General features: G+C 41.9%; 1 protein-coding gene across 1 annotated transcript in view; it reads left to right on the top strand.

The window, feature by feature from the left end:
* Nucleotides 1-10474: 10474 nt before the first annotated feature.
* Nucleotides 10475-21567, top strand: part of LOC118401521 (heparan sulfate glucosamine 3-O-sulfotransferase 1-like) — a 67014-nt gene continuing 55921 nt past the window's right edge. Inside the window, exon 1 of the mRNA XM_035799109.1 lies at nt 10475-10819. The gene's annotated coding sequence lies outside the window, so the exon portion shown is untranslated. The remainder of the gene's footprint in view (nt 10820-21567) is intronic.

Below are 21567 nucleotides of genomic sequence, written 5' to 3'. Positions count from 1 at the left end.
CTGATGTAATTTGCTTCGGCAGGGAAGTCGAGGAGTGGAACACTCGTCTTCTTCCCCTGAGGAAGAGTAGGAGAGATCGGACCAATGCGCAGCGTGGTAAGTGTTCATAGCTTTTAATGACGTACTAGAACACTGAACAAAACAATAAATAACAAACGAACAGTCCCGTAAGGTGAAAGCCAAAAAAACACTAAACAGGAAACAAGCACCCACAATTCAAAAGTGAAAACAGGCTACCTAAGTATGGTTCTTAATCAGGGACAACGATTGACAGCTGCCTCTAATTGAGAACCATACCAGGCCAAACACAGAAATCCCAAATCATAGAAAAAAGAACATAAAACAACCCACCCAGCTCACGCCCTGACCATACTAAAACAAAGACATAACACAAGAACTAAGGTCAGAACGTGACGAGGAGTTTCCTCGTTTAAGTGAGTTAACAGTTTTCCAGAATTTAGAGGGATCACCAGCAGACTGTCATAGCGTCAATAAAATACCTAGATTTGACGTTTTTTATTCCTCCGGTCCATTTATTTCTCAATTACCTTAAAGCAGCCAATCAGCTGTTTCACCAGTTTTCCTCACCAAGGCCCATGCTGGATTCTTTTGTAGGTAAAGGATTTTCAAATCAGAGAAGAACCAATGATTAGTTTGATTTTTTACCCTGAGTCGCTTTAACAGGGCCATGGAGGTAAAAATTTATGAAAAGAAAGAGAGCGCTAAAATTGGGTCCGTTATGCAGTTTATGGATAAAAGCTCTGAGTAATAAAGGTCATGGGATAAAGGCTTGCTCTGAGAAGTGTTTATCGTTTCTCTTTAGAATTATACGGGGGTCAGTGTTTTTTTAGCCTAGTATCTCTTATACATGCAATAGGGCAGTGGTCACTAGCTATGTATTTGTAAGGTGTATTTGTTAAGATAAGGTCTATTATTGTAGATTTCTTCGGGTCTTCTGGATTAGGACAGGTAGGTATAGTTATTAGTTGAGTAAGATTTAGCTCGTTACAAATGTCTTTTAATTTAAATGATGCTGGCATCAGCCAGTCCAGATTGAGATCTCCGATAATCAATAATTCAGAGTTTGAATAATTAGACATAAACTTAAACAATATGCATAGAGCAGATACCGGAGCTGAGGGAGGGTGATAAACTCCCACTAGCATTAATAGTACATTATGGCCAAGGACCACATTTAGAACTAAGCAGTTTCGGAACAGAAGTTGAAATGGACACAGTGACATCTAGGTTGCATTTAACATATATGGCAATACCCCCACCTCTACCCACTCTGTCTGCTCTGTAGATATTATACCCGGCTAACAGAACATCTGAGCCTGGAACAGAGACACAGAGCCAGGATTTAGATATAATCAATATGTCAGCATGTGATTGTGAGACCAGTATTTCAATAAAATCAAACTTTTGGATCAAGTTTCTAGCATTCAAATGAATAATTCCAAGGCCACTGTTTCGAGAGCTCATATCAGATGGAACATTCAAGGTAATATTAGATGAGCGACGCTTCCTCGTGTAGCTACTGACAGGCCTGAGTTGGATGGAGACGAGATTACTTCTAACAATACCCCTCTGCCTGTGTGAGGAAGTGGCAACAAGGTACCTTGACAATAGTGTAACAATAACATAAAGTCCATCAAAAGTTTCATCCATGTTAGCAGCACCTGTAGAGCTATATAAAGCTGTGGGGGGAACAATGAGTATAGTCTGATGGGGAATCAACCAATTCCGGGTATCAACCCCTATGGCTATATATTGTCAATTCTCACATGCTCTGTAAGAGGCTATAGTGAGAGCCAGGTTTGAGGAGAGAATGCTTGTACCATACCTATTCAGCAATTCATCAATTCAGTCGATGTAGAAAAGCTGTAAAATTGTCCACATATTGTATGCTTATTGAACAACAATAACCTTTAAGCCAGATGTTTAGCTGGTGTATACTACTGAAATGCTTATCCGTAGAGTGTGGAAACGGGAGTGGACCTGAAATAATGCATTGTTTAAGTATTGTATGAATCAGTGATTTAAAGTCCTTTAGAAGTTGCTCAGATTGCTGTAGGTTAATATAATTTTATCCTACATTGACAGTGATAGTTGAAGCAGTCGGGTGTTCACTAATGAGTAGGGGAATCATACAGTCGGTGTCCTTGATCCGGGCACCCATGTAACAGATGGTCTCTGCTTTCCTAATAGAAACATTATGGATCATGGATGAGCCCACAATAAGGACAATGGGACTGCTGCTTGGTAAAAGAAATTAAGTTGCGTCTCTCTTGAGTTATCGTCCTCCTAGAAAGTTGTTTGGGGCTAGTTGTAGGGCTGTTTCGTTGTAAATTGTTTAGATGGCAGGGGGTCCACTTGTTTCCGGGCAGAGTTGTTAGTTCCTTTGGGGTCAGCAGCAGAAACCTCAGACTCTTCCAATACCCGGTATCTGTTTCCCAGTTCCAAGGCATCACTTTGCCTTGACATTTTCCTGCCAAGGTTTTTGGGTTTCAGTACAGAAATCCATGGCTCCTGAGGCAGAGCAAAGGGAGTGGAGCAAACCGGGTGCTAGAGAAAAGCTCCCAGGAATGGTCAAGGCTCTTCTAGTGGGATCAAAGTATGTCTCACAGCTGCAGGTTCTTCCGAGGCCGTGGTGACAAGCCATGGGCAAGTGGCTTCGTTCACCACGTTTTTGGCGGAATCAAGGAAAGAGTCAATCAGCTGTTCATCTTCTTTAATCTGCTGAAGAATAGACACTCTACCCTCCAATTCAGCAATTTTCTGGATCAGTTGTTGGCAATTGGCACATCCAGGGGTGAGTATGGTCAATATTCTGAGTCGTTAGCTGGCAAAGCTAACTAGTTTGGCGTGGGGGTATGGCCAAATCGAGCTAATAAGCTAGCCAGCGTTACGGCGCTACTGCAAGTCCAATACGATTTTCTTTGCAAATAGTCTGTTTGTAACTCCACAATAGGGGCTTTGTGTTTTGAGATTACCTCTGTAAGGCAGGGCTGAATAAGGCTTGAACACTATTATTGCAGACAGAGTGAGTCTCTGCAACTTATGTGACTTGTTAATTTACTCCTGAACTGTACATTGCATCAAATCATCATCTATTGATTTGTTGGGGCAGTAGAGGAATTGGAGTGGGTTCAAGGTGTCTGGGGTGATGGTCTTGATGTGAGCCATTACCAGCCTTTCAAAGCATTCCATGGCTATAGTAATTTAGACAGGTTACATTGGCATTCTTGGGCACACGGATTAGGTTAGCTGTAGTGGAATGGGTTAAGAGCTTCAAGTTCCTTAGTGTTAATCAAACTCTGTATGTTAAAACCTCACTAGGGTAGGGGGCACTATTTTCACCTCCGGATGAAAAGCGTGCCCAGAGTACACTGCCTGTTTCTCAGGCCCAGAAGCTAGGATATGCATGTCATTTGTAGATTTGGATAGAAAACGCTCTAAAGTTTCCAAAACTGTTAAAATAATGTATGTGAGTATAACAAAACTGATATGGCAGGCGAAAATCTGAGAAAAATCCATCCAGGAAGTGGGATTTTTTAAATTTTTGTAGTTTTCCCATTGACTGCCTGCCTATACAGTATCCCATGACTTAAGACTTAAATTGCACTTCCTATGGCTTCCACTAGATGTCAACACTCTTTCGAAATTGTTTCAGGCTTGTATTCTGGAAAATTAGGGAGTAAGACCACTTTGAGTGAGTGGGCACTGGGAAGTCCCTCTCGGTCGTGCGCCTTTATTGTTTTTCTTTTATATTGACGACACTATTGTCCGGTTATCAGTTATATATTATATTATCAGCCAAAAACAACCTGAGGATTGATTATAAACATCGTTTGACATGTTTCTATGAACTTTACGGATACTATTTGGATTTTCCGTCTGCCTGTTGTGACTGACCTTGAGCCATTGGATTACTGAACAAAACGTGCCAACAAAATAGAGGTTTTTGCATATAAAAAGGGACTTTATCGAACAAAACAAACATTTATTGTGTAACAGGGAGTCTTGTGAGTGCAACCATATGAAGATCATCAAAGGTAAGTGATACATTTTATTGCTATTTCTGACTTTTGTTAATCTACTTGGCTGGTAAGTGTATGTAATGTTTCGTGTGCTGGGCACTGTCCTCGGATAATTGCATGGTATGCTTTTGCCGTAAAGCCTTTTTGAAATCTGACACAGCGGCTGGATTAACAAGAAGTTAAACTTTATTTTGATGTATAACACATATATTTTCAAGAATGTTAAATATTTGAATGAAGTATTTTTGAATTTCGCTCTCTGCAATTTCACTGGATGTTGGCCAGGTGGGACGCTACCGTCCAGGAGGCACGACAATGCCTCTTCTCCCTCGGGAGTCTGAAAGGATTCGGCATGGGCCCTCAGATCCTCAAGAAGTTCGACAAATGCACCATTGATATCCATCTTCACTTGCTGTATCACAGTTTAGTATTGCAATTGCTTGGCATATGACCGCAAGGCACAACAGAGGGTAGTGCGTGCAGCCCAGTACATCACTGAGGCCGAGCTTCCTGCCATCCAGAACCTCTATACCAGAGGAAGGCCCTAAAATTTGTCAAAGACACCAGCCACCCAAGTCATAAATTGTTTGTTCTCTCTGCTACCGCATGGCAAGTGGTACCGATGCACCAAGTCTGGAACCAACAGGACCCTGAACAGCTTCTACCCCTAGCCATAAGACTGTTAAATAGTTATTTAAATAGTTAACCAATAGCTGTACTATCTGCATTGACTCTTTTAACTCAACACATACACTGCTTCTATTGTTTTGTATCTATCTAAAGCTAAAAACGTTTTCCGGCAATATAGAGCCATAATCATTATGCTTAATTCTATGTAAAAAATACATGTTTATTATTCTGCACATCCAAGCATACCTCTTGAGCTGTCTGTACCCTCTTGACTGGTGGTTCTCTGCGTCTCTGCTATAATCTGGGTAAAATATTGAAAGGAATGTGAGTCTTGATGGTTTTGTAATTGCTTGCTTTTCTAAAGTCGACCAACCTTGCCATTTTGTAATTGCTTGCTTTTCTAAAGTCTACCAACCTCGCCAGCAGGCATGCCAGCGAAGATAGTTAGACAGGCTAGCTACTCTAACCTAATTGATAGCCTAAAATGGCTTCTTGGTAGCTAGTTATGTTGTTGTGACCCTATCTGGGCTAGCTAAAGCCCATTTTTATTGTGTTATTATAATGATTAGTTTTAAACAGGAGAAATCTGAGGGGGCACGTGCCCCTGTGCCCCCTATGAGCATGACGCCTCTGCCTCCCATGATTCTATCATGAAGTGGTATATTATGTGTGTGCGTGTGCATGCGCACATACATGCATGTGTGTGGCTCTGGCTAAAGGGGAGAGATTGTGCTGTGTGCACTCTGCAGATGAAGTCACATTAATATGTGAAGCAGGGAAATGGAATGCTATTTTAGAAGTATCCTAAGGGTAAACACAAGTGATTCTGTAAGTAACAGTACACCTAGACAATGTCAATGAAACTGACATTGCATCCACTTCAATTGCATCCACCTCAGTTCAAATATAGGAGTATTGAGAGCAAGTACAGGGAAATACAGTTTGAAGGCTATAAGTTGTGTTCTTTTTTTGGTTCTGTTTTTATCTCTGAACTTGTTCTTGTGCTGCTTAAATGTCTTCACTTATTGGAGTATTTGCATAAAACTGTGTACTATACAGCCAAGAGTTGAGACAGGCATCAGCTTACTTTGAACTAATGAAGTTGGAGATGAATTAATAGATTAACCAGAAAACATGTGTGAATTAATTGGCAATTAGCTTAAAGTGGCAGAGAGGTGAAAACAGAGATAGGAAAAGGTGCTAATTGGCCACGGTAAAATAGAAGACAAGTAGGGTCATTCTATGAATAGAGTGGCGTTTAGGTAGTGTGATTTTGTCAAAAAAATAATAATAATTGTAGACCTTGGCTGCAGCACATGGTCATCTTGTCTGAATTGTAAATTCTTAACTCGCATGTTTTATACCCCAGGGTAGAAATGGGTGTTTCCGTCTTCATGGCATAGTCTCTGGGGCGTATCTAGTAACGAGGCAAGGCGTCAAGATTTTACTCTGATCCAGTTTAGACAACTAAATTCACAGTTCACTTTAAAAAAAAAACATTCTCTTTGATCTGGACAGTTACAATGTTTTCGTTATAATGTTGTCATTTAACTTTTAATAACATAACAAAAACATTCATCTTCATATTCCATCTATTGTTATTACCACCATTTTGTCTGATGAAATATATTGTCCCAAAGTCCATTTATTGCATGTTACTGATTTGAGGTAGATTCTCCATAGGCCCGCACAAACATTCCAATCCTTCACAAATGAGAGGACTAAGGATTTTGTCTGCTGCCTTAAGATTTATAATGAGGTGAGGTGTCATAAACCCCCCCCCCCCCAATCAATCCTGTATACCTCTCCCTCTCTGGTGGGAGTAAGAGATGTCTCTGTAGGACAATGAGCCACAGTAATCTGACCCAAGCAGGCAGGGGTCAAATTGTTGTAGTGTGTCTGCAGACTGTCAATGGACCCAGATTAATTCACAGCCATTGCTATGAAACTGATAATCCTCATCACCATATACCCACTTGTTGACATTTATGGATGTGTGACAATATAACGTTTGCCATGGTGTCAGTAGCGTTACGCAGCCATGTCACAACCAAAATAACTGTTCAGGAAATCAGAGTCCACCTAAAAGCCTAAACACTGACCTAAAGAGGTTCTTTCAGGCGGAAGGACATCTTTACCTTTTCATACCGTATTTTGATGGAACCGTATTAATACAAGCGGATGTATTCCTACACGTATTCTGAAACTCTGGCTGACATTTTCTGCTTAATGAAAAATGTATCAGCTGGAGTCTTCACCAGCCCAGGACAATGCTACTGTTGTCGCCTTGCTAGGGAAGGAGATGACAGAAGCACCAACACTTACAACCTCATCCAATCAGATAACACAATGATTAGACTACAGCCAACTTTGATAAATTCCATGACTACAAGTGATTCCTCAAAATAATAGATCATTATTAATCAAGATATTATTGATGCAATTTTGGTAATCACTCAAAGATGACATATTTGGAAATCAATATTATTCCTTTGATGGTCACTTAGAAATATGTCACTATTGGACTGAGCAGGAATGAAAGATTGCAATAAATATTTTTCTAAGTGTCACCTCTTTAAATCATACACTTAGAACAAAAGGTGCTATCTAGAACCTTAAAGGGTTCTTTGGCTGTCCCCATAGGAGAACCCTTTGAAGATGTATTTTTGGTTGCAGCGAGAACCCTTTTGGTTCCAGCTAGAACCCCTTTGGGTTCCATGTACAACCCGTTCTGCAGAGGGTTCTACATGGAACTCAAAATGGTTCTACCTGGAACCAAAAAGGGTTCTACTTGGAACTAAAAATTGTTATCCTATGGGTACAGCCAAAGAACCCTTTTTGGAAGCCATATTTTCAGCTGAATGAATCCCCTGGACCCAGAGAGGTGACTGTGCAAATCAACACTGCTCAGAATAACATTTCACTTGATGTCTTTATCATAGTCTGCACATAGCTTTTACAGCTCTCACTATCAACCAGTGTCAGAGCTGAGAGAAGGTCTGTCTGGCGCTCCTGTCTTTAGCATTACAAACATCATGCCATTTTTAAAAAATCAAATACTTACGTGGATGTTTTTTCTGTCGGCACAGAGCTGCTGAAATATAGATGTGCCCCCTGTTTGCCCTCTCTTTGACTCTCAGAAGAGGCAGCAGGGATAGCCAAGTATTGTGACACATATGTTTTAGTAGGTTCAAGTTAGTAGGCCTATAGTGAAAGTAGATGTGCCCCCTGTTTGCCCTCTCTTTGTCTCTCAGAGGAGGCTGCAGGGCTAGCCAAGTATTGTGACACATGTTTTACTAGGTTCAAGTTAGTAGGCCGATATTGAATGTGAATGTAGTAGGCCGTGTCTGTGGTGAATGTGTCGTCAAGCTGGAAGTCGTTGTTACACTTGAGGAAAGGACAGCATAACCGCAGGCGATAGAGTCCAGGCGTGTTTGACTCCCTCTATTGAAATAGCTTACAGATGTTTTCAAAGGAGACACTTTCGCTATCAACTGAGAAGGGATAAATCATTCCTTACCATCTCAGCACTTCAATGTATGCTTGATGACTCGTTCAACATTTTTTCACAGAGTCACATTTTGCACAAACACTTGACTCTAACAACAAACACCCGAGATGAACGGGAAGACAGACCAAAACATTCGTTACTGGATGTTTTAATAGACAGCACTATATGAAGTTAACAAAAACAAGCCACAATAATCATAGGCTACTCTGAATGAAACAGACGCATCACGTTAGAGTTGAAATGACTGACACCTTACATACATCTTGCCCATAGTGTAAAATCTGTTTTATCAGAGATGCAACTCGATCAATGAAGCTCTGGGCACAGGCCTACTAGCCTGCAATGTATACTGTAAAATATCCAATATGCATATTCACTTCATTAAATTGGGATGCCAAACACTTCTATCATGGCTTTGGCTAGCCCTTGATCATGACTGTCAGTTCCATTACGTTACACATAAGAGTCATTGGACGAAGGCGTCTTCTGTACGGGAGAGTTTATTTTAGAGCCCTGACGCTTGGTCTGAACATTAACATGTGTCACTTGCGGTAAGGTTTTACAAGCATAAGGACCTTATCTTTCGTATCAGCCAGAAACAATTGAAACAATTTAAAAACGTTAAATTGATACGCACCTTCATGGGGTTAGGTTTAGAGTTCCCACACGGCCATATTTACATGTTACAGCACATGTTTACGGGAGACGGACGGAAAACAGGGACCACCTGTGCCAATTAGCTATCTAGCATGCTCTGAACCCCTATGTCTAACGGAAGAAGACAGCCAGAAAGAATCGTGTTGTCACTGAAAAATACTGTCTGCTGCAACTGTGATAAAGCCGGTTAAAATGATGTACAGTAAGTGCGTATTTTGCGTTTGAGAAATTATTTACACTGAACAAAAATATAAAAGCAACATGTAAAGTGTTGGTCTCATGTTTCATGAGCTAAAATAAACAATCCCAGAAGTGTTCCATACGCACAAAAATCTTATTTCTCCAAGATAATCCATCCATCTGACAGATGTAGCATAGCAAGGAGCTGATTAAACAACATTATCATTACACAGGTGCACCTTGTGCTGCGGACAATAAAAGGCCACTCTAAAATGTTTTGTCACACAGTACAATACCACAGATTTCAAAAGATTTGATGGAGCGTGGAATTCGTATATTGACTGCAGGAATGTCCACCAGAGCTATGAGACGCCTCCAATGTCGTTTTAAAGAATTTGGCAGTATGTCCAACCGGCCTCACAACCGCAGACCACGTGTATGGCATCATATGGGCAAGCGGTTTGCTGATGTTAACGTTGTGAACAGAGCGTCCCAGGATTTTTTGGTATGGGCAGGCATAAACTACGGACAACAAACACAATTGCATTTTATCGATGGCAATTTGAATGCAAAGAGGTATTGTGACGAGATCCTGAGACACATTGTCGTGCCATTCATCCGCCACCATCACCTCATGTTGCAGCATGATAATGCACGGCCCCATGTCGCAAGGATTTGTACACAATTTCTGGAAGCTGAAAATGTCCCAGTTCTTCCATGGCCTGGCTGCTCACCGGGCATGTCACCCACTGAGCACGTTTGGTATGCTCTGGATGGACGTGTACGGCAGCGTGTTCCAGTGCCCGCCAATATCCAGCAACTTCGCACAACCATTGAAGAGGAGTGGGACAACATTCCACAGGCCACAATCAACAGCATGATCAACTCTATGTGAAGGAGATGTGTCGTGCTTCACGAGGCAAATTGTGGTCACACCAGATACTGACTGGTTTTAGCCCCCTACCTTTTTTAGTATTTGGCTGTTTTGGCTGCCAGCGCCAGTCTACCTCTGAAAATACCATACTGTATAAGGTCCTGGGACTTTAAAGAGTAACGGTAACATTAGGCTCCTTAAGAGTACATATTGGGCTACGCATTGGCTTGAGTGAAAAATGTAGCCTAAAATGTGTATATTCCCATTATTAAGTAGCCTACAATAATATATGAGTTCTACTTCAGAGTAGACTAAATGGTTTACATTTATGAAGATAGAGGAATGGCTGTTGGAAGGAGCTATAGGAGGACCGGCTCATTGTAATGGCTGGAATGGAGTTAATGGAATGCATCAAACATATGGAAACGACATGTTTTGACTCCATTCCAACATTACATTCCAGCCATTACAATGAGCCCGTCCTCCTATAGCTCACCATACCAGCCTCCTCTGAAAGATAGCAATTTTGAATTGGTAGGCTACAACAGCGATTCACCTGGTCACCTGACAAGACTCCTCCTTCCACAGTGCTACTCAAGGCAGCGCTCGGCACAAATCTTAGCACGTTCCGATAGAGTGGTGTGTTTGTGGCTGCTAAGCAGAGGGGATGGAGTCAAACCAAGCTCTTTGAAAAATAAAATTAGGGCTCTGTTTGCACCATGTCTGGCTTCAAATCAATTAGTGATGAGAGTGGCTGATGCTCCGGGTGTGCGCTTCAATGAGAGCGAAAGGGTGACAGACAGTTATATCTTCTAGATTCGACTGCTGGGCTTAAAAGTGCGATCATTTGGTTCATCTACGACTGAACTCAAGCCAGACCGATGACTCCCGGAGATTCCAAAACTATCACCGACCTCATGCAAGGTAACCAGATTTAGTCTCCCAGGATGTAGTCTACTTCTCCGTACATTCTAGTCGAATATCTCTCTCTTTCTATTTTCTCTTCATTTGCGACGCAGGCTTATTGCTCTGTGATTGCATTCTGAAATAGTGTTCTTTCTGGTTTTTGGATCAGCCAGGAGAAGTTCCAGCTCAATGTATGTCCGAGTTTTTGTTAAATATGTAAAATCATATTCTGGTAATCTACCATTGTTCCTCGTTGGACAATTCGAATGGCTTTCGATCCATTACCAATCTGACATTTATCTGGTTTCAATATAACGTTATCTTCTATCATGTTCAAAGATAAGAACATGTTTGCACACTTTTAATATTCCATATTTACATATTAATTATATTAATAGGAAAGCTCTACATCATTTATGCACATCAACTATTTTATATCCATGCCTAATTCTCTATTTATTTAATCCCAGCCATTCTGGAGTGCACATAGCCTATGACACAGTGTAACTTTAATCACAGACAGTGGATATTGGCTCCATAGAAATGATTTAATACATGTTGACTTAAACTGAGGCCTTTTTTTCATTTGCGTCTTAAAAAACAATGGAGTTCAACTTTGAAGACACCAGATCTGAATTTGCACTGCCTCTGATTTTTCACTTACATCGATAAATGGGGCATTAAGTGGTAAATAGTCATGTCTGTGTCAGCGAATTGAGCCTTGAATCACAGAAATCCATCAGCAGTTTTTCTGGGGCAGTGGTATTTCTCTTTCCCCCTTTAGGGGGGCCTCTTGGGTTCTCAATTGCAACCTGGGCTCAGGGGTCAATGTAACATATTAAAATTGCATTCATATCCCTCCATTGTTTATGATATAGTTATGCTTCTTTTGATATGTATTTATTGTCCTGAAATTCGTGTGATACATTACACGGCCAAAAGTATGGGGACAACTGCTCGTCAAACATCTCATTACAAAAATCCTGGGCATTAATATGGAGTTGGTCCCCTCACCCCCTTTGCTCCTATAACAGGAACCACTAGATGTTGGAACATTGCTGCGGGGACTTGCTTCCATTCAGCCACAAGCATTAGTGAGGTCGGGCGCTGATGTTGGGCGATTAGACCTGGCTCGCAGTCTGCGTTCCAATTGATACCTAAAGTTTTAGATGGGGTGGAAGTCAGGGCTCTGTGCAGGCCAGTCAAGTTCTTCCACACCAATCTCAAGAAACCATTTCTGTTTGGACCTCGCTTTGTGCAGGGGGGCATTGTCATGACTGAGCTTTACACCACTCCAGCTGACACTTGGTATTGTGCATGGCTTAGGCTTATGTGCAGCCATGTAGTGCATGTTACGAATTCCAATTCATAAAATATGTTAAACATTTGCAATAACGTATGATATGTTACGATTTTGTTGTAGCTAACGTTAGCGAGGTGGCTGTCATTAGCTAAGCTAGTGTTTAGGGTTAGTGGCAGTGTAAGCCGGTCTGTGAAAGTAAGCTGGTCCGGTACGGCATACTGACAAAATAAATAGTGGGGGTACGACATACTGGTTCAAACATGAGCCAACAATATATTAACAAAATGCCAAGAAAACTGTATGCTATTACACTATTACTTGTCATTACTGCATGTCAGTTGCATGAAAAATTAGCGAATGGACTTGAAAACGGGTGGTTTAAGCTCCAAAATTGTGTGTGGATCGATGAGAACACAGACATTTTTTTACCAGAGATGAGGCAGAGATGAGTGGCTGAGACTGACGTGCGTAGACACAGGCTACACTTATTGAATGTCATTAGACTTTTTGGTGTTTCGTAACCATTGGCAATTTTAGCATATCAAACTTGGTGGGGCAAACTCACAAATGTTTTGGATGCATGCCACCGAAGCCACTACACAACACTAAACAATACATTAACTGCACTTATAATAGTGCTGGAGGAGATGGCTGCTGTTTTACAGTCCTGTAACCAATTGTGCTATTGTGGGTTTTTTTCACGTTATTTGTAACTTACTTTGTACGTAATGTTTCTGCCACTGTCTCTTATGACCCGAAAAGAGCTTCTAGATATCAGGACAGCGATTACTCAGCCTGTGCTGGAAAAAATATTTTTGCTTTAACGAGTCTGATGCGAAGGATTTACTCCAGACACCTGACAAGGCCCACATCCCCGTCAGTTGCAGGAGAAAGAGACGGGGAAATAGGGGATGTATGTCTGGGTGCCTTGTAAGGATCTGACGGCGAATGGGTAATCTGTCTTCACATCGGTCCTATTAGCCAACGTACAATCATTGGATAATAAAATAGACAAACTACCAGAACGTATATCCTACCATTGGGACATTAAACTGTAATATCTTGTGTTTCACCAAGTAATGGCTGAACAATGAAACTAATTACATACGGTTTGCGGGTTTACGCTTTTTTTGCTTTTTCAAAAAGAACACCAGTCTCTGGTAAGACAGCTGGTGCACAACATTTAAGGAAGTCTTGAGGTTTTGCTCACCCGAGGTAGAGTATCTCATGATAAGCTGTAGACTACACTATTAACCAAGAGTCTTCATCTATATTCTTCGTAGCTGTCTATTTACCACAACAAACCGATGCTGGCACTAAGACCAAACTCAACGAGCTCTATACGCCCATAAGAAAACAGTAAAACGCTCATCCAGGCGCTCCTAGTGGCCTGGGAACTTTAATGCAGGGAAACTTAAATCTGTTTTACCTCATTTCTACCAGCATGTTAAATGTGCAATTAGAGGGGGAAAAACTCTAGACCACATTTACTCCACACACAGAGACGCTTACAAAGATCTCCCTCCATTTGGCAAATCTGATCATAACGCTATCTTCCTGCTTACAAGCAAAAACTGAAGCAGGAAGCACCACTGATTCGGTCAATTAAAAAGTGGTCAGATGAAGCAGATGCTAAGCTACAGGACTGTTTTGCTAGCACAGACTGGAATATGGTCTGGAATTCTTCCGATTTCGTTGAGTACACCACATCAGTCACAGGCTTTGTCAATAAATTCATTGGTCATCCCCACAAGCAGCATCCGCACTGAGCTAAAGGCTTGAGCTGCAGCTTTCAAGAAGCGGGACTCTAACCCGTAAGCTTATAATGGCTTGCAAACCATTACAGACTACGAAGGGAAGCACAGCCGAGAGCTGCCCAGTGATCCAAACCTACCAGACAAGCTAAATTACTTCTATACTTGCTTTGAGGAAAGTAACACTGAAACCTGCATGAGAGCATCAGCTGTTCCGGACAACTGTGTGATCACACGTAGCCGATGTGAATGTTGACCTGTTTTAAAAGGTCATACAAGGCCGCAGGGCCAGACGAATTACCAGAACGTGTACTCTGAGCATGCGCTGACCAACTGGTGTCTTCACTGACATTTTCAACCTGTCCCTGACTGAGAATGCTATTCATGGAACAAAGCTCAGTGTTCAACACCATAGTGTCCTCAATGCTCATCATTAAGGACCCTGGGACTAAACACCTCCTTCTGCGACTGGATCCTGGACTTCCTGATGGGCAACCCCCAGGTGGTAAGGTCAACACATCCGCCACGCTGATCCTGGTTACAAGGGCCCCTCAGGGGTACATGCTCTGTCCCCTCCTGTACTCCCTGTTCACTCTTGACTGCATGGCCAGGCACAACTCTAATACCGTCATCAAGTTTGCTGATGATACAACAGTGGTAAGACTAATCACCAACAACGGTGGGACACCATGTAGGGAGGTCAGAGACCTGCTCATGTGATGTCAGGAATACAACTTCTCCCTCAATGTGATCAAGACAAAGGAGATGATTGTGGACTACAGGAAAAGGAGGACCGAGCACGCCCCCATTCTCATTGACTGGGCTGTAGTGGAGTCGGTTGAGAACTTGATGTGGACACCAAGGAATTTCAACAACAAACTATCATGATACAAACTCTCAAACAAGACAGTCATGAAGAGGGCACAACAAAGCCTTTTCCCTCTCAGGAGACTAAAAAGATTTGGCATGGGTCCTCAGATCCTCAAAGGTTTTACAGCTGCAAAATCGAGAGCATCCTGACTGGTTGCATCACTGCCTGGTATGGCAACTGCTTGGCCTCCCGACCGCAAGGCTCTACAGAGGGTAATGCTTACTACCCAGTAAATCACTGGGGCCAAGATTCCTGCTATCCAGGACCTCTCTACCAGGCGGTATCAGAGGAAGTCCCAAAAAGACTCCAGCCACCCTAGTCAGACTGGTCTCTCTGCATGCGGTACCGGAGTGCCAAGTCTAGGTCCAAAAGGCTTCTTAAAAGCTTCCCAGGCATAAGTCTCTTGAACAGCTAAACAAATGGCTACCCAGACTATTTGCATTGCCACCCCCCCCACCACCTCTTTTACACCTCTGATACTCTCTGTTAATTATCTATGCATAGTCACTTTAATAACCTACATGTGGAAATTACCTCAACTAACCGGTTCCCCCGCACAGACTACAGTGGGGGAAAAAAGTATTTAGTCAGCCACCAATTGTGCAGGTTCTCCTACTTAAAAAGATGAGGCCTGTAATTTTCATCATAGGTATACTTCAACTATGACAGACAAAATGAGAGAAAAAAATCCAGAAAATCACGTAGGATTTTTAATGAATTTATTTGCAAATTATGGTGGAAAATAAGTATTTGATAACCTACAAACAAGCAAGATTTCTGGCTCTCACAGACCTGTAACTTCTTCTTTTAAGAGGCTCCTCTGTCCTCCACTCGTTACCTGTATTAAAGGCATCTGTTTGAACTTGTTATCAGTATAAAAGGCAACTGTCCACAACATCAAACAGTCACACTCCAAACTCCACTATGGCCAAGACCAAAGAGCTGTCAAAGGACACCAGAAACAAAATTGTAGACCTGCACCAGGCTGGGAAGACTGTATCTGCAATAGGTAAGCAGCTTGGTTTGAAGAAATCAATTGTGGGAGCAATTATTAGGAAATGGAAGACATACAAGACCACTGATAATCTTCCTCGATCTGGGGCTCCACGCAAGATCTCACCCCGTGGGGTCAAAATGATCACAAGAACGGTGAGAAAAAATCCCAGAACCACACGGTGGGACCTAGTGAATGACCTGCAGAGAGCTGGGACCAAAGTAACAAAGCCTACCATCAGTAACACACTACGCCGCCAGGGACTCAAATCCTGCAGTGCCAGACGTCTCCCCCTGCTTAAGCCAGTACATGTCCAGGCCCATATGAAGTTTGCTAGAGAGCATTTGGATGATCCAGAAGAATATGTCATATGGTCAGATGAAAACAGAACTTTTTGGTAAAAACTCAACTCGTCGTGTTTGGAGGACAAAGAATGCTGAGTTGCATCCAAAGAACACCATACCTACTGTGAAGCATGGGGGTGGAAACATCATGCTTTGGGGCTGTTTTTCTGCAAAGGGACCAGGACCACTGATCCGTGTAAAGGAAAGAATGAATGGAGCCATGTATCGTGAGATTTTGAGTGAACACCTCCTTCCATCAGCAAGGGCATTGAAGATGAAACGTGGCTGGGTCTTTCAGCATGACAATGATCCCAAACACACCGCCCGGGCAACGAAGGAGTGGCTTCGTCTGAAGCATTTCAAGGTCCTGGAGTGGCCTAGCCAGTCTCCAAATCTCAACCCCATAGAGAATCTTTGGAGGGAGTTGAAAGTCCGTGTTGCCCAGCAACAGCCCCAAAACATCACTGCTCTAGAGGAGATCTGCATGGAGGAATGGGCCAAAATACCAGCAACAGTGTGTGAGAACCTTGTGAAGACTTTCAGAAAACGGTTGACCTCTGTCATTGCCAACAAAGGGTATATAACAAAGTATTGAGAAACTTGTTATTGACCAAATACTTATTTTCCACCATAATTTGCAAATAAATTCATAAAAAATCCTACAATGTGATTTTTCTCTTTTTTATTATTATTTTTTTTCTTATTTTGTCTGTCATAATTTGGGGTCACTTAAAAATGTCCTTGTTTTTGAAATAAAAGCAAAAACATTTGTCCCTTAAAATAACATGAAATTTATCAGAAATACAGTGTGGACATTGGCTGTATTGACGGTATTTATTTTACCTTTATTTAACCAGGCAAGTCATTTAAGAACAAATTCTTATTTTCAATGACGGCCTAGGAACAGTGGGTTAACTGCCTGTTCAGGGGCAGAACGACAGATTTGTACCTTGTCAGCTCGGGGGTTTGAACTTGCAACCTTCCGGTTACTAGTCCAATGCTCTAACCACTAGGCTACCCTGCCGCCCTATTATCCGTGTACACCAAGTCAGGACCATAGGATAATAGGATAAATAAAAGGGGCATATAAGCAGACAAAGAAAGCTTTTACAATATTCAATGATGACATTTCTATAAAACAGGCTATAGGCTACATGTGCACCACCAAGTCAGAACAGTAGGCTAAGTTCTGAGGGAGAAAGGGACTAACTTTTTAGGGTGAGATGGGCTACTAACAGCTTACTACACAACATACACACATAGTATTACTTTCTTAGCGACAGTATACATATCTCCCTGGTATATTACATAATTTATGCAGCAGCATACTAGACATTTTTGGACTCACCTTGCTGTGCTGTGCTCAATTGAACAGGAACGTGGTGCGGCGGTCGCTGTGTGCAAATTTTCTCATCAGGGGGCCTCCCAAGTGGTGCAGTGGTCTAAGTCACTGTGCAACTACAGATCCTGGTTTGAGTCTAGGCCCTGTCGCAGCCTGCCACGACTGTAAGACTCATGGGGCAGTGCACAATTGGCCCAGCGTCCTCAAGGGTTAGGGGAGGGTTTGGCCAGCAGACATGTTCTTGTCCCATCGTGCACTCTTGTGATGGGCCTGGCGCAATGCACACTGACATGGTCGCCAGGTGTAGGGTGTTTCCTCCGACACAATGGTGCAGCTGGCTTCCGGGTTAAGCGGGCATTGTGGCTGGGTTGTGTTTTGGAGGACGGACGGCTCCCGACTTTCGCCTCTCCCGAGTCCGTACGGGGAGTTGCAGCGATGGGATAAGACTGCAACTACCAATTGGATACCAGAGAAATCGTTGAGAAAAAGGGGTAAAAAAAAATGCTGTTTGGTTATCAGAATCTGGCATTCTCTGTATTTATGGTGCTTTCAAGACAACGCTTGCAGTTCGCCACAGATTCCTTCCATACTACTCATTGTTGAGAATTTGCGATTTCCAACTTGTGTAATGTTAATGTCCAATCGCCGATGAGCACCGATACTGTTTATCTATAATTTCTCTTAATATGACAAGGATTGAAAAGGATTTGCCAGTAGATTGTCGACTTGATTCACAATGATGACTGCTTGTCGAGCTTGATGGCTAAGATTTAGAAAATATGATGTTGACATGATCAGTCCAATCAAAGCTCCGGTAGATATAACGTGATTTCACATCATTTATCTGTGGCCAATGACCTTGAACCTTCTTGGATGGGCACTTCTAATGTAAATCTATGACAGCACCCAAGGGAGCTTGAACTGCCTTGCTCTCCCTGTAGATTCTGCGGTGACGTAGTGTCCCCATGAGTGATGGAACACTGTTTTTACATTGTTTGCAAACTGATATGTGACTGGAATTAATGCCAAAATAACATGCAAAACAGGCAACAACAAAATAATTACGCGTCCCCACCATTCGTAACAGATGTATCTTTACATTAATCAAATGGCAGGTGCACAGTGCATTGTTTGGATGCTGGAATTATTTTTAGTTGACGAACGTGCAAAAGTAGCCTTTTGATTGGCCTTGTCTGAAATCTTTCTTGCCTACTACTTACTAAAACTGTGTCCTAATTGTACTACACACTAAGTCGGAAGTTTACATACACTTAGGTTGGAGTCATTAACTTGTTTTTCAACCACTCCACAAAATTCTTGTTAACAAAATATAGTTTTGGCAAGTCGGTTAGGACATCTACTTTGTGCATGACAAGTTATTTTTCCAGCAATTGTTTAGACAGACTATTTCACATATATAATGCACTGTATCACAATTCCAGAAGTTTACATTAACTTGACTGTGCCTTTTAAACAGCTTGGAAAATTCCAGAACATGATGTCATGGCTTTAGAAGCTTCTGATTGGCTAATTGACATTTGAGTCAATTGGAGGTATACCTGTGGATGTATTTCAAGTCCTACCTTCAAACTCAGTGCCTCTTTGCTTGACATCATGGGAAAATCAAAATAAATCAGCCAAGACCTCAGAAAAGAAATTGTAGACCTCCACAAGTCTGGTTCATCCGTGGGAGCAATTTCCAAATGCCTGAAGGTACCACGTTCATCTGTACAAACAATAGTATGCAAGTATAAACACCATGGGACGATGCAGCCGTCATACCGCTCAGGAAGGAGACTCGTTCTGTCTCCTAGAAATTAACATACTTTTGTCTGAAAAGTGCAAATCAATCCCAGAACCACTGAAAAGCACCTTGTGAAGATGCTGGAGGACACAGAAAGGAAGAAGCCACTGCTCCAAAACTGCCATAAAAAAGCCAGACTACAGTTTGCAACTGCACATGGGGACACTTTTTGGAGAAAAAAGTGCAAACTTGCCGAGGAACACCATCCCAACTGTGAAGCAGTTGGTCCTTCTGTGGCTCAGTTGGTAGAGCATGGCGCTTGTAACGCCAGGGTAGTGGGTTCGATTCCCGGGACCACCCATACGTAGAATGTATGCACACATGACTGTAAGTCGCTTTGGATAAAAGCGTCAGCTAAATGGCATATATTATATTATTTATTATAAGCACAGGGGTGGCAGCATCATGTTGTGGGGGTGGTTTTGCTGCAGGAGGGATTGATGCACTTCACAAAATAGATGGCATCATGAGGGAGAAAAATTTTGTATATATTGAAGCAACATCTCAAGACATCAGTCAGGATGTTAAAGCTTGGTCGCAAATGGGTTTTCCAAATGGACAATGACCCCAAGCATACTTCCAAAGTTGTGGCAAAATGGCTTAAGGACAACAAAGACAATGTATTGGAATGGCCATCAAAGCCCTGACCTCAATCCTATGGATAATGTGTGGGCAGAACTGAAAAAGCGTGTGCGAGCAAGGAGGCCTACAAACCTGACTCAGTTACACCAGCTCTGTCAGGAGGAATGGGCCAAAATGCATCCAACTTACTGTGGGAAGCTTGTGGAAGGCTACCTGAAACGTTTGACCCAAGTTAAACAATATAAAGGCAATGCTACCAAATACTAATTGAGTGTATGTACACTTCTGACCCACTGGGAATGTGATGAAAGAAATAAAAGCTGAAAAATCATTCTCTCTACTATTATCCTGACATTTCACATTCTTAAAATAAAGTGGTGATTCTAACTGACGTAAAACAGGGAATTGTTATTAGGATTAAATGTCAGTAATTTTGAAACTGAGTTTAAATGTATTTGGCTGAGTTCTATGTAAACTTCTGACTTCAACTGTATGTAGAAAACTGCTTCTCCAATAGGAAACGATGATCACGCTTGTAAGCGAAGTCATGCGCAGAAACAAAACACATCAGTTCTAACCGTCGTCTTGTGCCGAACTGAGCATGTGTAGGCCATCAAATCAAAGACAGTCCTTCGATATGAAGTTGTTTTTGACAAAAATGACTTTGTCACAAGGTTTTAGTAAGTAACATGTTCAGCTACTTAACATTGGCTCGAATCTAGGTTGTACCTTTTAGACTTAGGGAAAAATGTAACAACTAATTTGTTTACTTCTCTCATTTACTTTTCATACCCCACTCCCTGGTCTGGTATGCGGAGTCTGATTCATAGGCATTCCCGGAAGTCTCGTAATGTTGGGTCTCTGGGTTTAGAAACTCTCTCTGACGATTCTCTTCCTCAATGTGCAGCGAATTCTACTAAATGAAAAGTCTAAATGAGTATGACATCTTGGAATTTAAAGCCCACCTGCAGTGTTTTCAATTGTATTTTTAAATCACCACTCTAAACACTTTTATTTTTTATTTCCCTGAGCCTGCTTTTGTCATTGAAATGCTCAGTCTCATCGTGTGGGCATGTTGATGCAAATGTTTGTATTTGCATACACAGCCCTGATTGCTGGATAGGATTGTCTTGACTCTAGAGCCTCTTCCATTTCTACTGGTTCATGTACTGGTGGAGGAGAGGCAGGCTTGCTGAAAGACAAATTCCAGAAAAATAGGTTAACATTTATTCATTCGTATCCTATAGCTTGTTGTTGACTGTGTTCATGCAGCACAAGTCAGATTAAAAGGTAATATATTTGAACTTAAATGACAAATCTTTACTACTACACCTCTTAGATGTAAATTAATAGGAATTCTATATGTAATTCTATGATTAGGCCCATAAAATGTTTTCATGCAAGTATGTGCACACACAAGGTCCCATACCCAGAAGAAATATACTTTCATCCCTGGTTAGAGGTTAGTTAGGTTTCGGGAAACAGGTTAGGTTTAGGGTCAAGGCCGATTTATACCCTACGGAAGGGGACCCTACAGAGCATAGTGCGTGATGTAATATAGTTTTTAGTCACAAGTGGCGTGCGTCTCCTTGTCTCCCGTGCGTCTCCTTTTCTACCTGGAAAGTGAGTTTTGCAACAGAAGCCCCACATCTATGTTTACATCACATTTTCCAGTATCTCTTCTGGTATAAACACGCAAGCAATGTGGGACATGCTACTACTTGCAATATTTATTTCAAGATTTGCTATGAGCGCAATTGTCGATGTCCAGT

This window comes from Oncorhynchus keta, chromosome 2 (assembly GCF_023373465.1).
Source record: "Oncorhynchus keta strain PuntledgeMale-10-30-2019 chromosome 2, Oket_V2, whole genome shotgun sequence".
Taxonomy (NCBI): domain Eukaryota; kingdom Metazoa; phylum Chordata; class Actinopteri; order Salmoniformes; family Salmonidae; genus Oncorhynchus; species Oncorhynchus keta.
The sequence above is the reverse complement of the archived record's forward strand: the minus strand, read 5'-3'. Positions and strand labels throughout refer to the sequence as shown.